Source organism: Pleurodeles waltl, chromosome 2_1, assembly GCF_031143425.1.
Source record: "Pleurodeles waltl isolate 20211129_DDA chromosome 2_1, aPleWal1.hap1.20221129, whole genome shotgun sequence".
Taxonomy (NCBI): domain Eukaryota; kingdom Metazoa; phylum Chordata; class Amphibia; order Caudata; family Salamandridae; genus Pleurodeles; species Pleurodeles waltl.
In genome coordinates, this window is record NC_090438.1 from 766340788 (window position 1) to 766367069 (window position 26282).

The window sequence follows — 26282 nt, forward strand, 5'->3', positions numbered from 1 at the left end:
CGTTAGATTTATTTTTCATCATTATGTCAAAGTTGGTGTTCCAAACTGAGATTTTAATATAGTAGGTGACTGGGATTCGAGGGCTTGGTTAGGTGTTGATGTATTTTTGTCTCCTTCGCAAATAATAAAATAGAAGACATAACTGAACGGATCTGTATTTAAATAAAAAACACTAGTAGGACAGCCGCTTCGGGGATTTTTTATTTATTTTACATTTGTATTGCAATCATGAAGCAACTATATTTAAATGGTGGCCCACTTTCTTTGTTTTCCATTTTTCTTCTTGTACCATATGTTTGCAATAAGAAGAAAAAAAAAAATTTAACCATCGCACCAGCCTGCCACTGTCAGACCACCAAATATCATACTCAGTGAGGAAGATACACACATACCAGGGTGGAACTAACTGGCAAAAAGATGCAGAGCATTGCAAATTCCTGTGTCGCACAATAGAGGTGATGCATCGATTCCGAGGAGATGCGAAGCTGTGATGCGAGATCCTGCATTGTCACCGAGGAACCTGTCAATGAGGTCATGAATTGCGTTGTTCAACGTCAAGGATGCGTTGCTCAGTCATGGCGATGCATTGGTCCTGAGAAGCTACAAGGCTAAAATGCCAGGACATCAGGGAAGCTTTGCACAGCGACGGTTCCGATGTGGGCTGTGAGGTCGATGCAGAGTCCTTGCTGAGAAAAACATAGTAGCAGAATTGATGCATCGGTTCTGCTCGGGATTGTGCTGCACAGCAGAGGGGATGTGCCGGTTCTGCTGGATCCACAGATGGGCTGGCAGAGCACCTTCAGGCTCACCTCCAAGAGTCCAGGATGGGGTGTCACAACTTGGCAGAGACCAGGTGATAGGTTCAAGGACTTTAGAGTCTTCTGCCCTTGAAGTTGTAGTCAGTAGGCCCATCAGCTAGCCCAGGTCGTAAATATGGGGTCCTGGATTCAACTAATGCAGGCCAAGTCCTTCTCACCCAGGCATGAAGGCAGCAGGCAGCAGGGCAGCATAGCAGGGAAACAGACCTTCAGAGCAGCAGTCCACACTGCTTTCAGCCACACAGCCACACAACAGTCCTTCTTCCTGGCAGAGTATCCACAGGACTAGAAGTGAATTGACTGACTGGTGTCTGAGGTCCAATATTTATACCTGGTCCTTCCTTTGAAGTGAGAGAAGCTTCTAGAGGTTTCCCTTTGAAGTCCCCAGTCTTCTTACCTTCACCTCATGGCTCCAGACTAACTACACGGGGTGTGCCACCCTTTGTGTGGAGGCAGAACACAGACTATTCAAGTGTAAGTAGGGCTGTGCCCTGCTCTGTCCTCCCATCCTGCCAGTGATGGCTCATACAGGCACACCTAAGCTTTCTATTGTATGTGGCTGTCTAGAAGAAATACACAAAGCCTAGCTGTTTAGGCTGCAGGCACTAAAAGGCTAAGGCAGGAATATTCCAACTTTCTAAAAGTGGCATTTTCAAAATTGTAATTTAAAATCGTATTTCACCATCAAAGAGGATTTTTCATTACAATTTCAAAGACACCAAACATGAACTCATTACCTGTTCCCATTTGGAGGTTGCAGCTTAATAAATATAATAGGGTAACCCCAGGCCTTACATTAGGGGAAAACACATTTAAGAGTTTTACACTACCAGAACATGTGAGGCTTAAAATTACATGTCCAACTTTTTAAATAAATTTCACCCTGCCCTAAGGGCTGTTTAGGGTCTTCCATAGGGGTGACATATGTATTAACACAGAAAGGTTTGGGCCAAGGTTTATTTTGCCAGGTCGAAATGGCAGTTTAAAACTGCTCAGACGGGCTGCAGTGACAGACCTGAGACAGGATTGAAAGGGCTACTTAAGTTGGTGGCCCAAAGTGATGCTGGCCCACTTGTAGCATTTTATTTACCTGCCTGGGGTACATGTAGTACCACTTCCCTAGGGACTTGTAAGTAAATTAATATGCCAAGTGGGGATAAGCCAATGTTACCATGTTTGTGGAGTGAGCACTGGTTAGCAGTGGTAAAGTGCATAAAATTCTAAGGGCATCAAAAACGAGATTAGCACAAATAGGAGGGGTGAAGGCAAAAGGTTTGGGTGAAGCTCACCATAAGGCTGACAGGTCTAACATGCCCATTCAGGATTGCTCATTCTCCACATACATACAGTCGCTGCAGGCAGTGAATCATTGCCAAACATGACAGCTCATTTTAGTTCACACAACCGGAGACTCATGGTCCAGGAACAGATGTGTTTTATTTATTGTATGTGAACATCATGTGTACATCAGGCCTATGAAACATATATTATTATTACATATTAATTATGGTATAGGGAAGATACTTTACAAATGTTCCAATAGTTAAATATTATTTCCATAGGTCTTTTGATAAAAATGAAGAAAGCATAACATCAATCAATCAGTCATTTGTAGAGTGCTGCACGATCACCTTGGGGGTGTCTAGGAACAGGTGTGCGTGGTCTCAGTCGAAGTCTGAGTGGCAGGGTGTTCCAGGCATGGTGTCGGTGTAGAAGAAGGAGTGGCCACCACTGCGGCTGCTATGGATGTGGGGCTGTGTGCGAGGGCTAGTGAGGAGGAGCGCAGTCAGTGGTTGATGTAGGCTGGTCTTTGGTCATGCTGTGCCTTGTAGGTATGTGTCAGGATCTTGAGCTGACATCTCTTCTGAATAGGGAGCCAGTGGAGTTCTTTGAGGTGGGGGATGATGTGGGAGCGTTTGGGGAGATCCAGGATGAGTCTGGCTGCTGCGTTCTCTATGGTCTGGAGCCTTTTGAGGAGCTGTGTGGAGCTGCCAGAATAGAGTGCATTGCAGTAGTCAAGGTGTAGTTGAGGTGGCTGGTGATGATGGCCTGGGTGATGGTTTTCCTGGTGTTGACTGGGATCCACCTGAAGATCTTGTGTAGCAGGGGAGGGTGTAGAAGCAGGAGGAGGGGATTCCTTTGATTTGTAGGTTAATGGTCAGCTTGCAATCAAGGTTGATGCTGCGTGGTCTGTAGGTGTGGGCCCGAGTTTGGATGGCCACCAGCTGTGGTCCCAGATGGATGTTTTTCTACCAAAGATTAGGACTTTTGTTTTGTCGTAGTTGAGTTTGAGACAGTTTGTTTTAATCCAGTTGGCTATATTGGTCATGGCATTGCAGAAATTCGTCCTGGTAGTGGGTGGGTTTTCGGTGAGTGAGAGGATGAGCTGTGTATTGTCCTCGTAGGATACAATGTTGGGTCTATGGGATCTGACAGTGTCGGCCAGGGGAGACATGTAGATGTTGAACAGTGTGGGGCTGAGGGGCGAGTCTTGGGGTACACTGTAGATGATGTCCTTAGGTTCAGAGGAGAAGGGCGGCATGCTGATGCTCTGGGTACATCTATTCAGGATGGAGGCAATCCATTTCAGAGCGTATGCTCATATGCGATGCTGCTTGCGAGGGTGTGGTGGGATACAGCGTCGAATGGTGCTGATAGGTGGAGGAGGATCAGGGCAGCGGTCATCCATGAGTGTAGTCTTGGAGCTGTGTTTGGCTTGGAATCCTGATTGTGAGTTGTCAAGAAGTTGTTTTGATCCAAGTAATCAGTGAGCTGCTGATTGATAGCCTTTTCGAGTACTTTGGCAGGGAAGGGGAGCAGCGAGATTGGTCTCTGGGCTCAGTGGAGAGTTTCTTTAGGAGGGGTCTAATCGCTGCATGTTTCCATTTGTCCAGGATGGTTGCATTGGCGATGGAGGTTTTGAGGCGGTGAGTTCAGCGCTGATGAGATTGATTCTGAGGTTGAAAAAGTGGTTGGGGCACTGGTCGAAGGGAGCTCCAGAGTGGATGGATGACATGGTGGCAGAGGTAGATTGAGAGGTGAGTGGTGTCCTGGTGATGGCAATTCAGCGCCGGTTCGTCGATGCTGGTGAGGTCAAGAGCTGTGTGTTCAGGGTCAAAGTTGTTGTATATGGTGGTGGTCTTGCTGTGAAAGTATAAACTAGAAAGTTGAGGCTTTGTCGGTTCTGGGTGGACCTCGTAATTTCCAATTTGCAAAATCGTATGCAGAATGGTGTCTCAGACACCTTCTGCGAATCTCAAGGGGGTCGCAAAGACCCACCTCATTAATATTAATGAGGTGGGTCGCAATTTGCAACCCCCTTGAGATTCCCTGCATTCACAGGGATGGTGGCCTGCTGGAGACAGCAGACCTCCATGTCTGTGACTGTTTTTTTAATAAAGCAGTCTTTTTTTTTGTATTGCATCCCGTTTTCCTTAAAGGAACTCATAATTGATATTTAGGGGTGACTTAACACACAGTTTAATATGTGGAAGAACCATAAGAAGTAAATATTTTTGGGTGACAAATGTTTGTGGCATTCAAAGTTTGGAGTAGGGTTTTGCTCTCACAATGCTACCAACTCTCTACTGCTTGCATCGTTCTACCACTCTGAGATCAATAACATTGATAGCTAATCTGAATATTTTGCTGAGTTGGCCAGTGCCTTTATGACGCCAGCGGGTGTGGGTTAGAATCAACCACTTATAGGATGATTCCTGGCTGATTCTCCATAATCTTATTTCAGCAGTCATAAAATCCTACCTTCCCAACATATTCCGTAAAAGACTAATTCCACCCCAGCCTGTTGCCTTTCAGTGTAATCTTTGTCTCAACTTTTGTCAGTAGGCAAGGTCCAAACTGTGGCTCTTAGATCCTTTGTGTGCCTCCCTCCCCTAACTTTCATGTGTGGAAGAAGATGTGGAATAACAGCCAGAGCTGCCGACTTTGGAACTGAGGAACCAGGTTTGAGCCTCTGCATCAGCTCAGCATCCGGTGATTCTGGACAAATCACTTAATCTCCCCGTGCCTATAAAAAGTTAACGTATCCTTGTGTTATGTAAGTGGTGTTCATGTAGAGTTCTTCAATACCTTTGGGTCGAGTTTGCGCTATATAACACTGCAAACAAATGTGCTTATCACACAAAAGAAATGTAACCAGAAGTTTCATTTTACTGCGTCCCATCTCCCTTACACTGGTCAGACAAGATTCAGAGCAGGGATTGGAGGAGGTTACTCTGTCCAGTATACTACAGTTCTTGCCCTTCACTATCCTTGCCACTGGAAGCAAAAAATGTACATTAATTTGGAGAATTAAAATTTGCAATTATTGTAATGGAGAACATCGTATTCTCAGATTCTATCTAGAGTGAAAACACAAAGCAAACGGCACATTAGGCAACAAATCTCGGGACGTGGTTTGCAGAAGAAAAAAAGATGCATAATTTATCTCTACACAAAGTGACAGTGCACAATTAATACATTCATGTACTTAAATAATGTCTCTACAAATAGTTTTCTCAGGCACACTTTCCTACAAATATATTGCATATGTTAGATAGATGGAGCAGTGCACTGGCCAATCTAGACTGTATAGTTTGTTGTGTATGTCACTTCATTCCACACCTCCGACACTTCTATGCACTGTAAATAACATGTGCTACTATTGCAAAATGTAATATTCACTTTACAAGAAGGATTGAAGGCAGAGCTGGCCTTTTCAGAACTGAAAGTTATTGTGACCTGAAAATTACAGAAAACGCCAATGGCGAGTATTTGAGTCACGGAGCCATCTTGCCATCTTATTTGAGTGGTATGGCAACCATGTTTAAGAGTCACCCTTTCTTAAAGGCACTTTACTTCTGGTTAGCAGGGGTAAAGTTTCTTTAAGAAAGGCCAGAAAAAAATAGAGGGTCCAGAAAAATGGAGCAAATCTGGGGTGAGCACTCAGAAAGGGCAAATTTCTTACTGTCAGACTGTTAATGTATGCTCATCTACACAACCTGCTTAGGTCTTCTTAACAAAGATCAATTAGGCTAAATTTTACAAGCAAATTTACATCAATATACGATTGCCAGGAATTCACATAGTGATGCCTGGCAGGAGTAAAGCCATTTACATGTGCTGAGATCCCAGCAAAGAGTGCATATTTCGCTACAACTATACATTTCACTTGGGTGGGTGTATTTAGGGCATTTCAAGTCATGGTTAGCCTTGGTAGTTTGTCAACACCACATTCATAAGTTCACTTTCCAACCTAGAAAGGGTAGCAGATGTAATACGGATAAGAGATGATGCACATCCCTTTCTAAGGGTGAAAAGGGAAATATATTTCCCTACATTTTTGAGGGTGCAGGGAAAGGTCTTTCTCCATGAGTAAAATGTTTTTCAATTGAGATTTTTCTAAATTAATTGTGTATTTGCACAGGGTATTCCATTCAGCTGTGCAGAGGTCTCCACTAAAGAAAGGAAATCACATTGTTTTTCATGGAATCCGGATGGGAACTTGCACCAGACACACCTTAATGTACAGATTTCAATCAGAATTCAAGAATTCCACACAAGAGTAGTTACACACAGACGTAATAAAAAAATACGGGTGTAGATTTACTACTTTCTTTGTGAATAGGTCCCGTGAACAGGTCACGTAATGGAGACCCGCATAAACAGTATTTTTCATTACATTTTTACTATGTGCCTTTTATAGGGATGCAAATGTTTTCTTCAGAAAAAAAGATTTGGATATCAGGGGCGCCCTTACCAACTAGCTCATCTATGTTCAGGAGAAATATCTCTAATAGGCTGTTTTGATTTACAGGCATCAATCGCGTCCAGTGCAACTGGTTCAGCTTCCCAGGAGCAATACGTGAATTCTTTGACAATTCAAAGAAAGTCGTGAATTGAATAATTTACAAAAAAAATATAGACCTAATTTTATATGTTACTTTCCTACGTTCTATGTAATCTTCCATACATGTACTTTTAAGTTTTAAGCTGAGCTGATAAATGCAAACATTGAATTGAATTCGAAAGTTTCATCCATTGTCTAAATTCCATTACATATTAATTAATTTATCTAGGTGTTAACCTCGGCATTTGAAGGTACTGTGTAAGGCTGAAGAACCAAAACCGCTTGGGAATGTGCAAAATGGTTATAAAAGCACCTATAATCCACCCGGGCAGATGCTTTAACAGGTGACAGCTGAGTGGGCACTGTTCAAATTTTCAACATATTAAGAAAACACACAGATACAGCTTCTGAGATAATATTGAGCTCTTTTTCAACTACGAGCCCGTTATTTAAAATCTCACTTCAGATCCTGTGCTCGACTCCGGTTTCCAATGGACACGTGAGGCCTGGACAAGAGACCTTGGTACCAGCTGAGAAAACAAACGTGAAGCGGAGGCATCCATGATGGGAGATCGGGTTAAGCGTCCCGGCATAGGGGTGCCACCTGCCCCACTTTCCTATTTTTTCTTAGAAGCCCAAGTGATGCTATTCTGTCAGGAAACCCGAGGCTGATGGCAAAGCATGCGCGCCTGACTGGGGAATCTAGAAAATAACTTTCTAAATAAACAGTTCTAACACAATCCATAACAAAAGTGAAAAGAAAAAAAAAATCTCACAAAGGGTCTGATTAAGAGATAGGTGGTAAGGGAAAATCTTACAATTTATCCAAGAATTGCTTAGTCATCATTTGGAAGATTCTCCTCTGGTGAAGATTTAACTTGCGATTTAAATTATATAATCATTAAAGGTTATTGACATAGTCCACAGACATCAAAAATGAAGTTTTTGGTGTTATTTATATTATTAAATACATATATAGATTTATATTTTCCTACTGGTGGTGTCCAGTAGGTAGTTATAGTTAGGACCTAGAGCCTTATTACGACATTGGCGGTCTGCACTCCAGGTGGTCTGACCACCACATTACAACCCTGGTGGTTGGACCACTAGAGGACCGCCGTCCCCGCCAGGAACATGGTTCCTGATGGGCTGACAGCTGTGTGACTTGTGCTCAGCTACGGCGGTGCTGAGTTGAGCACCGCCGTACTGAGCAGGAGTCTCCTTTCCACCAACCTTTCAACCACCATGGAAAGGCTGGTGGAAAGGCTCTTCTGAGGGCCACAGGGGGCCCCTGTATTGCCCACGACATGGTCATGGGCAGTGCAGGGGCCCACTGCCAGCACCCTGGGAATGCGCACGCTCTCCGAGGGTGCGGTAGTGCTATGGCATTGGCCTCTGCCACCTTAAAGGAGCCAAGACCAATACTGTAGCACTGGTCCCGCTGGGCTGATTGGTGGAACGTTGTAATATGATGTTTCCGCCCGTCACCTTGGTGGGAACATTGTAATACAACTTGGGGGAGGCAGCTGGCTTGATGGCTGCCCCCTCCCATGGCTTCTGCTGGCATGTAAAGTTGTAATGAGGCCCCTAGTTTCCAATGGCAAAGTGTTTTTTGACTTGTCTATACCTTTGGCACCATTTGACGAATCTTCACAAAAGTTTCCAAAAAAAAGTGTGCCCATGAATCTTGTTGTGCATGGGAATTTTTGGAGTGATTTGTCAAGTGGAGGAAGAGAAAAAAGGGCATGAAAAAAAGTGCATTTCCCATATTAATTCTCATAAGAGTTTTGAACACCACAACAGCCGAACCACTGGAGAGAATTACATCAAATTTGGCAGAAAGGAAGCTTTCGGGCGCCAGATTATGCTTTTTGTTGTTTGGTGTAAATCCGTTCAGTAGTTTAAGGGAAACTAAAGGAAAACCAAATTTGTATATTGAGAGGCATGAATGCTTTGTAAATCCTCCGATCTCGTGCAGAGATCTGATTGGCTGCCAACACTTCAACCAGGAAGTGTTGGCAGCAATTTTGAGGTTTGACTTCAGCTGAGTCTCAAAAACAAACATAACAAAAAAAAATAAGGGCAGGGTACATTTACCCTACACCCCTAGCCTTGGTTCAGGGTTCTCCCAGGGACTCCCACCCCAGGGCTTATAAGGTGAAATTCACAAATATTCACACATTTTGCAGTGAAATGTAAAAAAAAAAGAAAAAAAGTTTGTCTCCCATGCTTGCTTTTAATATTGCCCCCGGTTGGGTCTGGTCCCGGGTGCATTGTGGAAAAAATAGAAGGTGGGTGCATTGGCCCCCCACTCTTAGGAAGTGTGGAAGCCCTGGGGACCACCACCTCCTAGGGGTTATGCATAAGAATATGCGGGGGGTGCACGGCCCCCCTAAGCCCCAGGAATCACCACCTCCCCATGGCTTAGTTATTAGTGATATAATGGGCTATGTTATGCATGAGATGAACTCAGTGGCCTCTATCAGTTTCTACAACCTCCACTAGCTATGCAAGATCTTCAGATGGATCACCCATTGAATCCAGAAAGACGGCAACACAAGCCATCATCACCAGTCGACTAGACTACACAAACGCCCTATACTTTGGACTACTCACCCAGCTCCTCCACCACCTCCAGCCCATCTAGAATGCAGTAGCAAGACTTCTCCTGGACCTCCCAGGCAGACCAGCATCACACCCACCTCAGAAGTCTCCTCTAGCTGCCCGTTCACAAGAGGTGCAAATCCAAGGTAAACACCATTGCATGGCCCCCCTTTATGGAGCGATAGATGGCCCTCGGGACCACCACTCCCCAGGACCGGCTCCTGCTCCCTCCCGAGATGCCCACCCTCAGGAGGTAGATGTTTGCTTTTGCTTGGTGGGAGCTGACAACTCCCACGAAGCAAAAGCAAACTTAACTCTGCGTTCAGCAAGTGAGAGCTGTAAAACAGCTCCCTCTTGCTGAGATTGGCGTTTATCTCTTTCCCTTCACTCAAACGTGTGTGCAGGGAAAGAGATGAAAACATAGCTCCCACAAGCAGGGAGCTGTTATTTAAAGCAGCTCTCTGCTTTCGGGAGCAATGCCAGCTCTCACAGGACATGAAGAACTGGCTGGGGCCCTAGGGGCCTTCAGGCTTCCCTCTTTGAGTTGAATGTCATAGTAATGTCTGGAAAACCCATAATCAGGAATAACCTGTGTTGTAGTGGCTAATGTCTTAGACACTTCGCTGAAGGTTAAGGGTTCTAGTGGAAGTTAAGTGTATCAGTGGTAATTTCCCTGTTCAATTTCTTTTCAACTTGAAATGTTTAAGGTACATACTGAAAGGTGATCACTCTCTTTTTATTTTATTTTTATTGACAAATACATTTTTTTTCTCAATTTATCCTAAAATATTTCATTCTACGTATATCATTCATCAAAGTTTAGCAAAAACTCTCTCTCTCTCTCAATTTTTCTGTCAAAGACTTCCTCTAAATATCTCTCCCTCTCTTACTTTCTCTTGCTCTCTCTCCCATCCCATAATAGATTAGTATTGCAATGGTCTCTCTATACAAAGACTTCAAAGTATCACACTAGCAAGATGTGTGGTTTGAATGTTATAGCCATGTTTTGATACACTGTATAGCTGAGTCACTTAGACTGACACTCAGTAGGTAGGCGGGTTCAAATCCTCCTATGCGATGCTAGTGTGTCTGTTTATTTGCTAATATTTTGAATGTTATACATTCCTCGTGATGGAATATTGAAGCCTTTTTCCCAGCAAAATCTTTGTGTTGTGGACAATCCCCTATAACCACCCAACCTTAGGCCGGGCCCTGCAGCCAGTCCTCACAGCGCATGGCCAAAGACTGTGCATGGCACAGGTTTGGGTGGGTATAGGGGGTAGGCCACAGGCAACCTCTTCCGCGCACGGCTGAAGGCTATGGGTGGCGGTGGTTGGATTAACATATAAGATTTTAAATTACTTTACGTAAAAAAACAGAGAAATTCACTGAAAAACAACAAAGTTTAGAGGGGCGTTATAGTTAGGAAATAGAATTTTGAAAAAACATAGAAATTCACTTAAAAAACAAAAGGTTACAGGGACGTTATAGTTAGGCGTGGACTTAAAATGTACAAAACCATAGAAATTCAACAGTTATAGTTATAGTTATTTCAATTAACTATAACTCGTGCCCTAACTTTCGCCCTGCATTGCTAATAACCCCAGATATTACAGCACTCATGACATCTTTTATAACATCATTGATAATATCACTGCAACATTTGCTGTAAAATGATTTATAAAAAACCTGTGCATGCCGGGGGTACGCATTATTATTTACCTTAGGGCATGAGTTATAATTACTTGAAATACCTCTAACTATAACTGCTGCATTTCTTTGGTTTTGTGCGTTTAAAATGTGAGCCTAACTATAATGTCCCTGTAACCTATGGTTTTTTGTGTGTATATATATATATATATATATATATATATAAAAAACTGTTGGCAGTCACCAGTAGGTAGTCATAGTTAGGACTTAGTTTCCATTAAATAAGCATTTTTTGTTTTGCCAATAACTTTGATTCCATTTAATGAATCTTCACAAAATTTTCAAAACTGTTACAACAGTCAGTTCAGCTGATGGCTTGAAAGTTTCGAGGTGATTCATCAAGTGGGGGATTCGAAAAATGGGGGGGGTCCCAAAAAGCTTTTTCCCAATGCAATTTTCCATAGGGATTTTGAGCACGACTACAGCCCAAACCACTAGAAACCAAATTTGGAAGAAAGGTAGGCCTTGTTCCAGAAAGAGCCCTTTTGCTGTTTGTTATAAATCTTTTCAGTAGTTTTAGAGTAGATGAACAAAAACTTAAATTGTTTGTGTAGGGGGGCAGAGCCTCTGCGGATCCATGAGACCGCATATGAAAATCTGATTGGCTGCCAACACTTCAACCAGGGAGAGTTGGCAGTTAATTTGAGACTCAGCCGAGTACCAAAAATAAAAAAAATAAAAAAAGAAAAGGGGAGAGGGGAGAAGGTTGGAATACCCTGACCCCCTAGCCCTGGTGCTGGAGTCATCCAGGACCCCGTGAGGGCAAAAAAGCATTTTTTTACAATTTTTGCCATGAAATCACTCAGGGTCTGCAAGTCCGCAGCAACATTTTTTAAAAACAAGCACCGTCTCCAATGCTTTTTTTAAAAATTAGCCCCCGGATGGACCATGTCCTGGGGCATGTAAAACAATTTGGAGGGTGTGCATGCAGTCTCCCATCCTCAGGCTCTTTTGAGCTCTATGGACCACCACCTCCCTGGGCCTTTATGTAGTGGCCACGCACCTTCCTTGTGCTTCTAAGCACCCAGAAACCACCACCTCACTGGGTCTTTAAAACTAAATTGGAGGAGGTCCGAGCAGGCCTCCTCCTTGTCCTTGCAGTGCCCAGGGGACTACTACCTCCAGGGTCAACAAATCGAAAGAAAAGAGGAGAGAGGACAAAAGGCCTCCTGCTGGGCCATTTTGAGCCATGAGGACCACCAGCTCCCAGGGCCATGCTAATTGTAAGGAGAGGGGCTGGGGAACCCCCACCTGGAGCCATTAATGACCCTAGGTACCGCAACTCCCTAGGGCCAGCTCCCTATACCCTGAGGTGCCCACCCTTTGGGAGATAGCAGTTTGCTTCCAATTGGGGACGACTTTGACATCTCCTGCCAAGCTAGAGCAAAGTTTAAGTCAGCTCCCTGTTGGCATGAGCAGGAAAGCTGCTCCTGCTCTCTGGGAGCTTACTTTCATCTGTTTTCCTGCCCACTGCTTCAAGCATGTGGGAGCAATGCCAGCTCCCACAGGAGACAGGGAGCCTGCAGAGACAAGGTTCCTCGAGGCTCCCTGTGGTCCCTAGGAGGGCAAAATGAGTTGGATGCCTGCCAGTAGCACATATACGCTAGTTATATGCAACTTCTTCCTGACTTTTTCCAGGATGAAGGACAGCTTACAAAAAGCCCCCCCTCAGCACCTTTTACCCCAATTTTGGAGATGCATCCTTAATGCAGAGGAATATGAGCTCCATCAAACAAAGAAGTGCTTACTACTTATAATTAAGTGGAAGTACCTTTGTTTGGTGGAGATTCAACTCTTTGTAGTTTTGTTGTCTTCTCTACCCTAGGATTCACGTTATTGCAGACTGCTGTATGAAGACACCGGACGAACAATCACACGGACAAAATTACAGACACACAAGATCACTGAAGACATTACCTCGGGGCACTTTACACAGCTGTAGTGTAGGAGATGCATTTACCCAATGAGGTAGCACTTGCTAATTAGCCAGCAGAGAGTGCTCCAATTGGGTAGACATTTTGTGCAAAGCTGTGGCATCTTCTTGGATGAATAAGCAGGTCAGGATGCATTCTGACACTGATGCTTATTTTATAGAAATCAAACCTGAGTGGGAAGCACTTACAAATATGAAAAAAGCAAGTCCCCAGGTGAAGCACTGCTTCCAGGCTCTTTGGCCAACACCCACCACCATGTGTAGTGTGAGGTTAGATGTCTACAGGTAGTTGGCTGCAAGGCCTGGCCTGCAGTCAGGCCCAGTGGGCAACTCCCCCTCCACTCACAGCTGAAGGCAATGTGAGACGTGCCACTGAATGAATGTGGGGGGGTGGTTGCAGGGCCTGGTGGCAGGCATGGTCCTGTGGTCAAGCCCCCCCCGCTGCATTAAAAGAAACCTAGAAATTCACTGAAAAAAACAAAGGCTACCAGGACATTATAGTTAGGAATTAGCCTTTAAAAAAAACGTGGAAATTCACAGAAAAAAACAAAGGTTAGAGGGACGTTACAGTTAGGTTCGGAATTTACACGCACAAAACTATAGAAATTCAGCTGTTATAGTTAAGAGTTATTTCAAGTAACTATAACTCATGCCCTAAGGTAACTATAACTTGTGCCCTCGCCATGCACTCCTAATTACACCACAAATTATATGAGTGATGACATCTTCTGTGGCTTCATTGATATTATCACTGCAACATTTGCAATAAGATTATTCATGAGAGAACTGTGCATGGCGGGCCGTGAGTTATAGTTAGCTTAGGGCATGAATTATAGTTCCTTGAAATAATTCTAACAGCTGAATTTCTATGGTTTTGTGCATGTAAATTGAGAACCTAAGTATAACGTCCCTCTAACCTTTGGTTTGTTCAGTGACAAAAACAATTATATATATAATTATTGGTGTTATTATTATTATTACTATTTTAATCTATACTACACAGTTAATTCTGCCACAGAACTCACTACCACGAATCAACCCTCCAAAGGAATCTTTAGCATCTGTTCAACCTTCAATCGAACACAGAGGGGCATATTTAAGTAGTGCCACTTTTCTTGCGTGCCCTACTGCCATCTAACAACACCATGGCTGCGCCATATTTACAATAGCATAAACATTTTTGACTCTATTGTGGTGATTTGCTGCACTAGCGTAAAAAATGTTGCCGATAGTTCAGCAAAGCACAAGGAGGACCATTGATTTCAATGGGTGCGTAATTTTAATGCTTGACCCGAGCAGGTGTTAAAAAACAATGGAAAAAAATGGCTTAGTGCAATGTGAATTTCACTGCAACATTTTTTCGGGTCTCCTAATGGGCGAACGGCCCCCCTTGCATACATTATGCCTGGTGCAGGCATAATGTGGCGTAAGGGGTTACAAATTGGCACAATGTATGCATTGCACCATTTTGTAAATATGGTGTGGGTAAAAGGTCTCTTTAGCGTCACCTTAGCATAAAAACAATGACGCTAAGGCGGGACAATGGACTTGTAAATGTGCTCCAGAATATTTCAGGATTAGTCAAATGCCTCACATCGCCCTTCCCCTTGATATTTCAAACTACACGGAAACCTCTGCACATGCCAAGCAATGCAATCACTGACAAAGTCAGTGGGTTTTTGTTTTGTTGACGAGTGGCCACATGTGACCAAGGGAAAGGAGCAGAATGAAGGATTTAATTTTCAGTATGGCTTGACACTGCTGTACTTGCCTGCCAGAGCTTATATCATTAAAGCCATGGGCGTAGCATGGGCTCTTGCTGCCCCTGCTGTCCAGAGGCACCCACACATCTTTAATGTCAAACGCTCCTGCTGGCCTCCTGAAAAGGAATTTAAAAAACATAACTTAAAAATTGTGAGGATAGAGAGGCCTGCTAAGACCTGGTTGCTCTGGCAGAGGTATTAAAATACCAACAGCGGCCGCCCAGAGTTAATTCTGCTCCCAATGCTGCCTTACATCTACAGACCGGACCCTTACTTGACTGAGGCGCCTCCAAGGTGCTGATAGGCTTGCCCCACCTGCACCCTCTCTGTATGATTGACATCACTGGGCAGGTGAGGCATGAAGACCTACCTAGCACTGCCAATCACAGAGAGAGTGTGAATACATTCTGAGTGCTTTGGAAGTAAGGACGACTTTGGAGGAACGGAGCATTGTGATGAGAAGAACATTTTGTGCTGCAGAATTAAAGAGAGAAATTATACAAAATATCAATGTTACTTAAGGGAGGAACTAAGAAAGGGAGATGTGTGCCACTCAAGCCCTGACCATTACTCTGCCAAGAACGTAGCTATCAAAAGTGAAACAGAAGCATTAGAAACGGGCTCTTGGGATGAGAATTAGTTATGTTGTTTATTATCAAAATTTGAGGAGTGGATCAGTTTTCCTTGCGTGTAATATGACTTCCTGGCACCGCCGCTATGCCGCTACTCGGGACAGGCCTATTGACCCTACCGGCCAGTCCTGACTGTTACATTCCCGTTTCCACCCTAAACAACTCCCCACCAACAGACTCTGAAATACTCCATTCTTCCCACCAACCCTTACAAATTCGACTGCACACTCTGCATCCACAATCCACAACCTTGTACTAGAACCTGCAGCCAATCCCCCCAGACTTCCAGGCCAGTAGTTACACACATACATGTTTCCTGAGAATCTTTATTGTGTGGAAAAATAACAATTAGGTGAGTGGAATTATTCTTTCTGTTCGAACAAAACGGGTTTAGCAGAATCACATTGAGGAGGTCAGAGAATGATCTCTTTGTGCACTAGGGCGTGGCATTGAGTCAGGGGTCACTTATGGATGGTAGAGTTAAGAGGTAGTGTGCAACTAATGCCCTCTACAAATATTCGTGTAAATTCCACTTGGAAAGCTTGTCTTTTCCTTCCTGTAAAATTAACATTAAAAAAAATGCTCTCAAGTGTTATAAAGGGGTAGTTGCATCTGGAGGTCCAAATATGAGGCCACAAGAGATGCTTTTTTCTACCGAGATCTTGGAATATGTGCTCCAGGTATTAAAAGAAGGATGATGCCAGGAATCTTGTGGCCAGGTTTGAGTTAGAGAGAGAGAGAGAGAGTGTGTGTGTGAATACAGTGTGTGTCTCAGCCCAAGCAAGGGTGGAGAGTGATTAAAAATAGGGTATATGCTGTGTCAATCAGCATAGAAACTTCACTTAAGTCATGAGTGGGCCCCTTTAAGGCAGTGTCCTCTCAAGGAACTGTCCCCTTCACAGCCGAGATTCAATGTCATATCAGAGTGGGGGTTTTGCAGAGCCTTGTCATTTTTGGAAAACACCGTTCATAAGTTCTGGTCTCTGTCAGTGGGCTGGCCTCTGCCTTTCTCAGGGGCTAGCCCTTCTCAAACTCGGCCTCTCAGGGGATGGCCCTTACAGACTCGTTGATCTTCAAGTGAGGTGAATTCTCAAGGACCTCATGTCTCGACAGAAGCCTTCCTTTAACAGCTCCGCTACCATGTCTGCCATGTGGCTCCTCTGCCCTGGCCGGGGTCTGACTTCTTAGAAATATTGTACAAGGTCAGGGAACTGGCTCTCACAGACTCTCTGCATTTCAAGTGTACTGGCTGTGCAATTTCATTGTAAATGTGTGTTCAACTAATAATTACAAAATACTACTATAAACTAATGTCACCAAAGATATCTAAATTTAATTTGCAAAATGTTTCAAATAAAATATGCAAATATAACAATAAACAAGCAAAGTGTTCAGTCCATTTGAATTGGCATGTCTCCAAATTGCTCCTGCGCGTTACATCGTCTTTTCTTCTTTAACATTGCATGCATTTTTAGGTTTGGCGTTAGTCAAGATCTTTTGACTTTACTAAAATTACATATATAATTCGCTTAATTCAAGTGGATTTCTGCTAGCCATCTTCAACTTACAGCATGGGGCAATAGGTTAGTCCACTTCTGCCATTGGCAAACTAAACAGAGTGACTGCATTCCCCTCTTTCACAAGAAAAACACATGCACCAGCATAAGTGATCTGTTGCTGCAATGCAGAAGGTCCCTCCAGTACCAGAGCCTACTATGCCAAAGTTTACTCTTTGAGACCAAGAAAATATTTTTGCTTTTAGCCAATATGTTTTTTCAATATTGGCAAAGGCTTTTCAGCACCCCGTGGAAAAAAGTTTTATAAAACCTGTAAAAAAACAAGCACAGAAAAAGGCTTGCAAAAAACGCTACACCTATTGACACTGTTATTGCCTGTTCATTTTGTGATACAGAGCACACAATTCTGGCTTCTGGCCTTATAGAAGTTGCATAATTAGTTATAACTAGCATTGCTCACTTCTCATCAAATGTTACTCTAAGCGTGCCTTTCTCCTGACCCTGGCGTTCAAGATTGTTCAGTGAGCCATCTGAGTGTTGACAGTTGGTAATGAGTTTGAGCAGAATCAAGTAAGCCTTTCATCCTTGTGAGGTCAATAAACTGTTGACATTAAATTGTGATGTGCTCTTAGTGGCAATAAAATGGTTCTATAAAGCATTATATTACACATGAGAAAAGCAAACCATTTGCATTTAAATGTGATGAATACATAGGGCCTCATTATGAGTTTGGCAGTCTGACGGTAAGACTGCTGCTGTAGCGTCCGCCAAGAGACCGCCATGTTGGCGGTCATCCGATCGCCGTATTAAGAGATCCACAGCTCAGACTGCCAGAAAACAGCCAATTTCTCAAAACTGCCAGGACACTGGCGGGCTGGAAAAAGGCAGTTAGACCACCAGCACCACCAGCCTGACAAAAATCTACTGATCTAATAATGAACCACAAATCATGAGAGTGGTTCTTCCATGGCAGAAAACCACTGGTAGTGCTAACCGCATCAGTCTGAACTCACATCAGTAAGAACACTACACCACAATGGATAGTTTGAATACCCCACACCTGACACACATTCACAAACCCCACAAACCTACACACTGCACTAAAAAACACACCCCTACACAACCTACAAGCCTTTGCAACCAGAACACCACACACAGCCAGAGACTAGATAAAGATAAAAAGAACTAGCAAAACAAACAATAGACACCCATACACATTTCACTCAGCATCCATCCCACACGTGCACAAACTACACAACACACAATTTTGTATCCCACACAATACACAACTGTCACCCACTCACATCACAGCACACACACCTCATCACTAAAAATTTACCAGCTCAATTTTCACTACCTCACCTTCTCTACTACCTCGTCCATGACTCCACAAAACATCCACATTTCACTGATGATGAGTTGAGGGTCATGGTGGATGAAAATGTCAGAGTAGAGCCATACCTTTTTGGAGCAGAGGTTCAGAGGTTTACATCAACAGCCAGGAAAATTGAGTTGTGGCAAAGAATAGACAACAGAGTGAATGCAGGAGGCAGTTACCCACGCACAAGTGAGGACATCACGAAGAGGTGGAATGACTTCAGGGGGAAGGTTAATTCCATGGCATCCAGGCACCAGCTGGGGGGTCTCAAGACTGGCAGTGGGCTTCCACCTCCTCCACCACAGTTCACATCATGGGAGGGGAAGTTCTTGAACATTCTGCATCCAGAGGGCCTCACAGGAATACCTGGGGGAGTGGAGTTGGGTAAGTCACAACAACATTCATGTCACCAAACAGCTTTGTCTTGCCTGCTAACTCATCACCTTTCCCCTCCTCAATGACCAAACCACCCACCACCCCTGGTCCAAATCTCCAAATACCCCTTGCTGCCATGCCAAATGTCAAGTAAACTCACCTTGGGCTACAGTTTGTGGGAAGGGAATGTGAGGTCCTGGTAACTGACAGCACTACAACTCCCAGAAGACACTGCTCCAACATTAACAAAACCAGAACCGTGTACCACAATTGAAATGTCATGCATGTAAAACTGACAATCAAAGTAAAACCAAACTGAATGGTCCACCATGTAACAGTTTATGGCAACGACAGCTATGCAATGGCCTACTACCAGTACTATTTCAAGCAAATCACAACTACAGCTGTGCCCCATACAAAAATGGACTCAGAGAAAACATCACTAATAATATCATGTACTCAGCTGGGGGGGCATCTAAATGCCAAACTGGACGCACTTGCAGTATATCCAAGCAGAGGGCAATGACAAATTGTAACCCCAATTTAGTGTGCCAGTTCTGACACCATTGTGCAGTGTTCTGCTTCTAGTTGGCTCAATAATGACATACACCTTAGTAGGAGTGAAATGTACATTGTCATACCTTCACTCAGACAAGATATGAGGGTATTTACAGCAATTTAAACATCTGCATACTGCGAGACCATGGAGCATGCTGTATGCAATTGGAAATCTACGTGTCCCAGATTAAATAGTAGCTGTCATTGCCATGTCAGGTGATCATGTAAAGACTGTGTGTGCATTTCACACACCATGTTTAGTTGCTAATTTATACATCATCTGCTGCATCACTTACAACAACTGTGTGGTCCACTTCTCCTACAGGTAACTTTGCCATCCCTAACATGGAGAGGATACAAGAGACAGATACTACCCCTCTGGATGAAGGCCCCAAAGACGAAAAATGCCCTGGATGTCTGGACACTGAGGACGAAGCTGGCCCATCAGGGACACCTGGTCAGTCAACAACTGTCAGCCTCAACCTGCCCACAACGACTCCTCCCAGCCCTGTTGCAACTACATCACAGTCACCATTCGCCTGTGTCCCAAGGATGCTTTCTTCCATTGTGTACCCCCCAGTACAGGTACCTGAGTCTCCTAACATCACCCCTGACAATGATGGTCCTGCCACCAGTGGGAGTGGGCACACTGTGCCAGGGGCATAGGTACGTGGGGGTCGGGGGTGTGGGAGGAATGGTGTGGGCCAGAGGATGAGGGCTCCAAGGTACACCACTGACCATGAGACCGTCTCCCAAGTCTTGGGAGCCTAGCAACGTTCCAAGGTATGATGTGCCAAGTACTGACCATGATGGGGTAGATCAGACAGCTGCAGAGGGACAACCACCAGGAAGCCATGCATCAGTAGCAGGCCCAAAATGCCATTACGGCTTCCATTGCTGGGATGCTGAGGGACATCAACACTACACTGAGTAGATTTGGCACCCAACGTCAGGCCTCTTCCACTATCAATAAATCAATCAATCAATCAGGGAATTTTTAAAGTGCACTACTCACCCGTGAGGGTCTCAAGGCGCTGAGGGGGGATGCTACTGCTCGAGCAACCAAGTCTTGAGAAGTCTCCTGAAGGTAAGGAGGTCCTTGGTCTGGCGTAGGTGGGTGGGAAAGGTGTTCCACGTCTTGGCGGCGAGGTGGTGTCGGTAGTTGTTCTGCAGATCCGTGGGGCGGTGGCGAGGGCAAGGTCAGTGGAGCGAAGCTGTTGATGTATTCTGGTCCGGTGTGGTGCAGTGCCTTGTGAGTGTGGGTGAGGAGTTTGAAGGTGATTCTCTTGTTGACTGGGAGCCAATGCAGGTCTCTCAGGTGGGCTGTGATGTGGCAGTGGTGGGGGATGTCCAGGATAAGGGCTGCGGAGGTGTTCTGGAAGCGTTGCAGCCTTTTCGGGAGTTTGGCTGTGGTTCCTGCATACAGGGCATTGCCGTAGTCCAGATTGCTGCTTACGAGGGCTTGGGTGACTGTTCTTCTGGTTTAAGTGGGGATCCATTTGTAGATCTTTTGAAGCATGAGGAGGGTGTTTAAGCAGGAGGAGGAGATGGCATTGACTTGCTGGGTAATAGATAGTGAGGAGTCCAGGATGAATCCCAGGTTGCGTGCGTGGTCGGTGGGTGTTGGTGCAGTTCCCAGTGTGGCAGGCCACCAGGACTCATCCATGCAGAGGAGGCGAAGCTGAAGATGAGGACTTCAGTCTTGCCAAACTTCAGTCTTGCCGGACTTCAGTTTAAGGTGGCTGTTCTTCATCCATTCGGCGATGGCCCTCATTCCTAGCCACGAGACATCAGGCCCCTCAACATTTGTGGCTGCTAGTGGAATTGAAGCCCTGCCAGGGGAAGAGAATGCCTCAGACAACCCGCCCTCTGTAGCAGAAGAACCCCCGACAAATGGGGACGTCCACCCACACACCAGGAGAAGCAGATGCCAAGACTAAACCAACTGCCAGTAAGTGAACCTCTCCTGATTGGTTCCCCTTGTGTGTGACTGATACACCCTGTTGACTGTTCTGATACCTAACTCAATTTTCCTATGGTGCAAGGACACCGGACTTGTGTTTCGAAATGGTGTAGCTGCTACCCTGATGATTTCATCCATCGTGACTGAACCCTTCACTGTTGAATTTTTTCCTTTCTCTTTCAATTCTTTCATTTAGTTGTTCACCCCCCAATAAATACCACCTAATCACAGATCATGTGTAAGTTTGATGTGTCAATCATATACAACTCTCATGTATGATAACTACTGTCCCAAAATGTTCCTCTCCAATGTTATACCTCTGTCATGGTCATCACACATGTACTGGACAACCAGGATACATATAACATTGGGATTGTAACATACACATGACACATGTCACCTGTATTGGACATCTCCACATATTTATTTGAAAAATGGCAATCAGCACATTGTGAAGTCATGCTGTGGACCTCAGTGTTTCAGCTTAGGTGTCATTCACTACCAACCCACAGAATACACAAGTTAGGGACATGTCAGCCTATCACCATACCAGGAGGCAGAACGATTGGTTCAATGTACCATCAGCTAAGACCTTATCACATATCCCATACCACAACTTCCCAAATGATCATACCCTATCAAACAGGCAGAGGCTAGTAATGATCTCCCCAGGCATGGAACCTTCCACTTACCATGGTCAGGTAGCTGTAGGCTTGCCACTCACCTATGTGAGCCTTCAGACACATGCCCATTGCTCTGCAATGAGGAAACACACTGACAGCTATGCACAAGTTAGGTTATACACAACACAAACCATAATGATGGTAGAGTATCTTGGCACCACATTATGACATGTGTCAGACACAAATGGACACCCACTTGCCACCATTTGAGCAACTTCCACTACCAAACTGGTCTATATTGTTTGGAAAGGACACTTCAGGAGGAGGCTTAAGACATGGCTCTTCGACAAGTAGCCAGTAGTGCACTGGAACCTCCTACAGCACCTAGATTCCGTCCGGGGGTGAAAAGTCACACTTTACAAATGGTTTGATTAATTGATTGATTGATGGACCGCTCACCCCCGCTCTCCGGGGACCACCACCTCCCTGGGACAATGTCTGAATGTAATAGGGACGTCCTGTGGCCTTCCTGGCCCGAGAGACCGCCACCTCCCCGGGGCTATAATTTTGAAACATGCATGGAGCCATGAAACTCCCCACACACAGTGGACCACTACCTTCCCAGAGCAACAAAGAAAAAGTAAAAGTAGAGGGTCCTATGGACCCCCCCCCCAGATCTCGGGGACCACCACCTCCCTGGGGTTACAAATAGATTGAAGAAGTGGGTTCATTGCAGACTCCCAGCCCTGGGGACCTGCACCTCCCTGGGGCAAAACTTAAAAGATGAGGGGGCTTGTGGGCACCCTTGTGGAGCCATAGATGGCTCTGGAGACCACCACTCCCCAGGACTGGCTCCTGCTCCCTCCTGAGGTGCCCACCCTCGGGAGGTAGCTGTTTGCTTTTGGTTGATGTGAGCTGACAACTCCCATGAAGCAAAAGCAAACTTATCTCCGCTTTTAGCAAGCGAGAGCTGTAAAACAGCTCCGTCTTGCTTATAGTGGAGTTTTTATCTCTTTCCCTTCACGCAAACCTGCGTGCAGGGAAAGAGATGAAAATGTTGCTACCACAAGCAGAGAGCTGTTTTTTAAAGCAGCTCTCTGCTTGCGGGAGCAATAACAGCTCTCACAGGTCACGAGGAGCTGGCTGGGACCCCTTCAGGCTCCCCCCAGCAGGAAATATCTTGCTTGTGTGCTGTTTAAAGTCATTCTATGGCGAGACCTTTGCAATAACAATAGCAAGGGTCTCTCCATATAATTCCTTCAAAGCGGTACACAAGCAGAATATTTAGTAGGGATGTTATAGTTATGTTTTCATGCACCACAGAATGGGATCACCTGGTGCCTACTGGAAAAGGTCTTACACTGTCACTCAGTAGGTTGAAGGGTCAAGTCATGGTATCTCATGGCAGTATGTCTGTTTACTTATTTGTGTTTTGAATGGTAAACAGTCCCTGTAATGATACATTGAAGTATTTTTCCTATCAAATTCTTTGGGTTGAATGTCATAGTAATGTCTGGAAAGCCCATAATCAGGAATACCCTGTGTGTAGTGGCTAATGTCTTAGACACTCCCCCTGAAGGTTAAGGGTTCTAGTGGAAGTTAAGTGTATCAGTGGTCTCTTCCCTGTTCAATTTCTTTTCAACTTGAAATGTTTAAGGTACACACTGAAAGGTGATCACACTCTTTTTAATTGACAAATACATTTTTTTTTTTCAATTTATCCTAAAATACACTATTCTATGTATATAATTAATCAAAGTCTAGCATAAGTCTCCCTCTCACTTTCTCTCTGTCAAAGTAATCCTCTAAATGTCTCTCTCTCAATCTCTCACTTTCTCTCGCTCTCTCTTCCACCCATAATGGATTAGTATTGTAATGGTCTCTCTATACAAAGACACACTGTATAGCTGAGTCACTTGTGGCCTACTGGTAAAGCTCTTAGACTGACACTCAGTAGGTTGAGGGATTCAAATCCTCCTATCTCATGGTAGTGGTTCTGTTTATTTGCTAGTGTTTGAATGTTATACATTCTTTGTGATGGAATATTGAAGCCTTTTTCCCAGCAAAATATTTGTGTTGTGGACAACCCCCTATTACCACCCAGGTCGGACCCTGCGGCCAGTCCTCACAATGCATGGCCAAAGACTGTGCATGGCACATGTTTGGGTGGTTATAGGGGATAGGTCACAGGCCAGTCCCTGCGTCCAAACTCTAACATGCACAGCTAAAGGCTATGCGTGGCGGTCGTTGGATTAACATATGAGATTTTAAATTACTTTACGTTAAAAAAAACATAGAAACATTATAGTTAGGAAATAGAATTTTGAAAAAAACGTAGAAATTCACTTAAAAAAACAAAGGTTACAGGGATGTTATAGTTAGGCTCTGATTTTAAATGTACAAAACCATTTAAATTGAACAGTTGTAGTTATAAGTATCTCAAGTAACTACAACTCGTGCCCTAAGATAACTATAGCTTTCGCCCTTCACTGCTAATTACCTCAGAAAGTACAGCACTCATGACGTCCTTTATAACATCATTGATAATATCACTGCAACATTTGCTGTAAAATTATTCATAAAAAGTCTGTGCATGCCGGGGGCACGAATTATAGTTACCTTACGGCATGAGTTAGAATTACTTGAAATAAATCTAACTATAACTGCTGCATTTCTAAGGTTTTGTTTGTTTAAAATGCCAGCCTAACTATAAAGTCCCTGTAACCTTTGGTTTTTCGTGTGTTTGTATATATATACATATATATATATATATATATACATATATATATATATATATATATATATATATATATCTATATCTATATATATCTATATCTATACCTATCTATATATATATATATATATATATATATATAAGTGGAGTGATGAAGACTCCAGGGGAGTTGAAACGCGTTGGTGGCTGTGCAATTCAAATAAACTATTGATAATTTTATATATATATATATATAAAAACCTGCTGGCAGTCACCAGTAGGTAGTTATAGTTAGGACTTAGTTTCCATTGAATAAGCAATTTTTGTTTTGCCAACAACTTTGATGCTATTTGATGAATCTTCACAAAATTTTCAAAACTGGTACCACAGTCAGTTCAGCTGGTCTCTTGAAAGTTTCGAGGTGATTCATCGCACTGGGGTTGAGAAAAAGGGGGGTACCAAAAGCTTTTTCCCCCATGCAATTTCCCATAGGGATTTTGAGCATGACTACAGCCCAAACCACTGGAGGGAATTACACCAAATTTGGAAGAAATGTAGGCCTTGTTCCAGAAAGAGCCCTTTTGCTTTTTGGTATAAATCCTTTTAGTAGTTTTAGAGTAAATGAAGAAAAACTAAAATTGTTTATGTAGGGGGGCAGAGCCTTTGCGGATCCAAGAGACCTCATGTGAAGATCTGATTGGCTGCCAAGACTTCAACCAGGAAGAGTTGGCAGTTAATTTGGGACTCAGAATCAGCCAAGTCCCAAAAATAAAGTAAAAAAAAAGAAAAGGGGATAGGGTAGGAATACCCTTAGCCCTGGTGCTGGAGTCACCCAGGGAAACCGTGAGGGCAAAAAAGCATTTTTTTTACAATTTTGCCATGAAATCACAGAGCATCCGAAATTCTGCAGCAATTTTTTTTTTAAATAAGTACCGTCTCCCATGCTTTTTTAAAAACTAGCCCCGGGTGGACCATGTCCTGGGGCATATAAAATAATTTGGAGGGTGTGCACACAGTCTCCCACACTCAGGCTCTTTTGAGATCTATGGACCACCACATCCCTGGGGCTTTATGTAGGGCCACGCGGACACCCTTCCCTGTGCTCCTAAGTACTCGGAGACCACCAGCTTACTGGGGCATTAAAACTAAATTGGAGGAGGTGAGCAGAGCAGGCCTCCTCCTTGTCCATGCAGTGCCCATGGGACCACCACCTCCAGGGTCAACAAATCTAAACAAAATGGGAGGGAGGGCAAAAGGCCTCCTGCAGGGCTATATTGGGCCATGAGGACCACCATCTCCCAGGGCTGTGCTAATTGAAAGAAGGGGGGGTGGGGCACCCCTTGGAGCCATAAATGACCCTAGGGACACCAACTCACCAGCTCCCTATACCCTGAGGTGCCCACCCTTGGACGATAGCAGTTTGCTTCCACTTGGGGGCAACTTTGACAGCTCCTGTCAAGCAGGAGCACATTTTAAGTCAGCTCCCTTTGGGCATGAGCAGGAAAGCTGATCCTGCTCACTGGTAGCTTACTTTCATCTGTTTACCTGCCCGCTGCTTCAAACTTATGGGAGCAATGCCGGCTCCCACAGGAGATGGGGAGCCTACAGAGACTAAGAGTCCGTGAGGCTCTCCCGTGGTCCCTAGGAGGGCAAAATTAGTTGGAAGCCTGCCAGTACCACATATACGCTAATGACATGCAATTTCTTCCTGACTTTTTCCAGGATGAAGGACAGCTTACAAAAAGGCCCCCCTCAGCACCTTTCACCCCAATTTTGGAGATGCGTTCCTAATGCAGAGGAATATGAGCTCCATCAAACAAAGAAGTGCTTACTGATTAAGAGGAAGT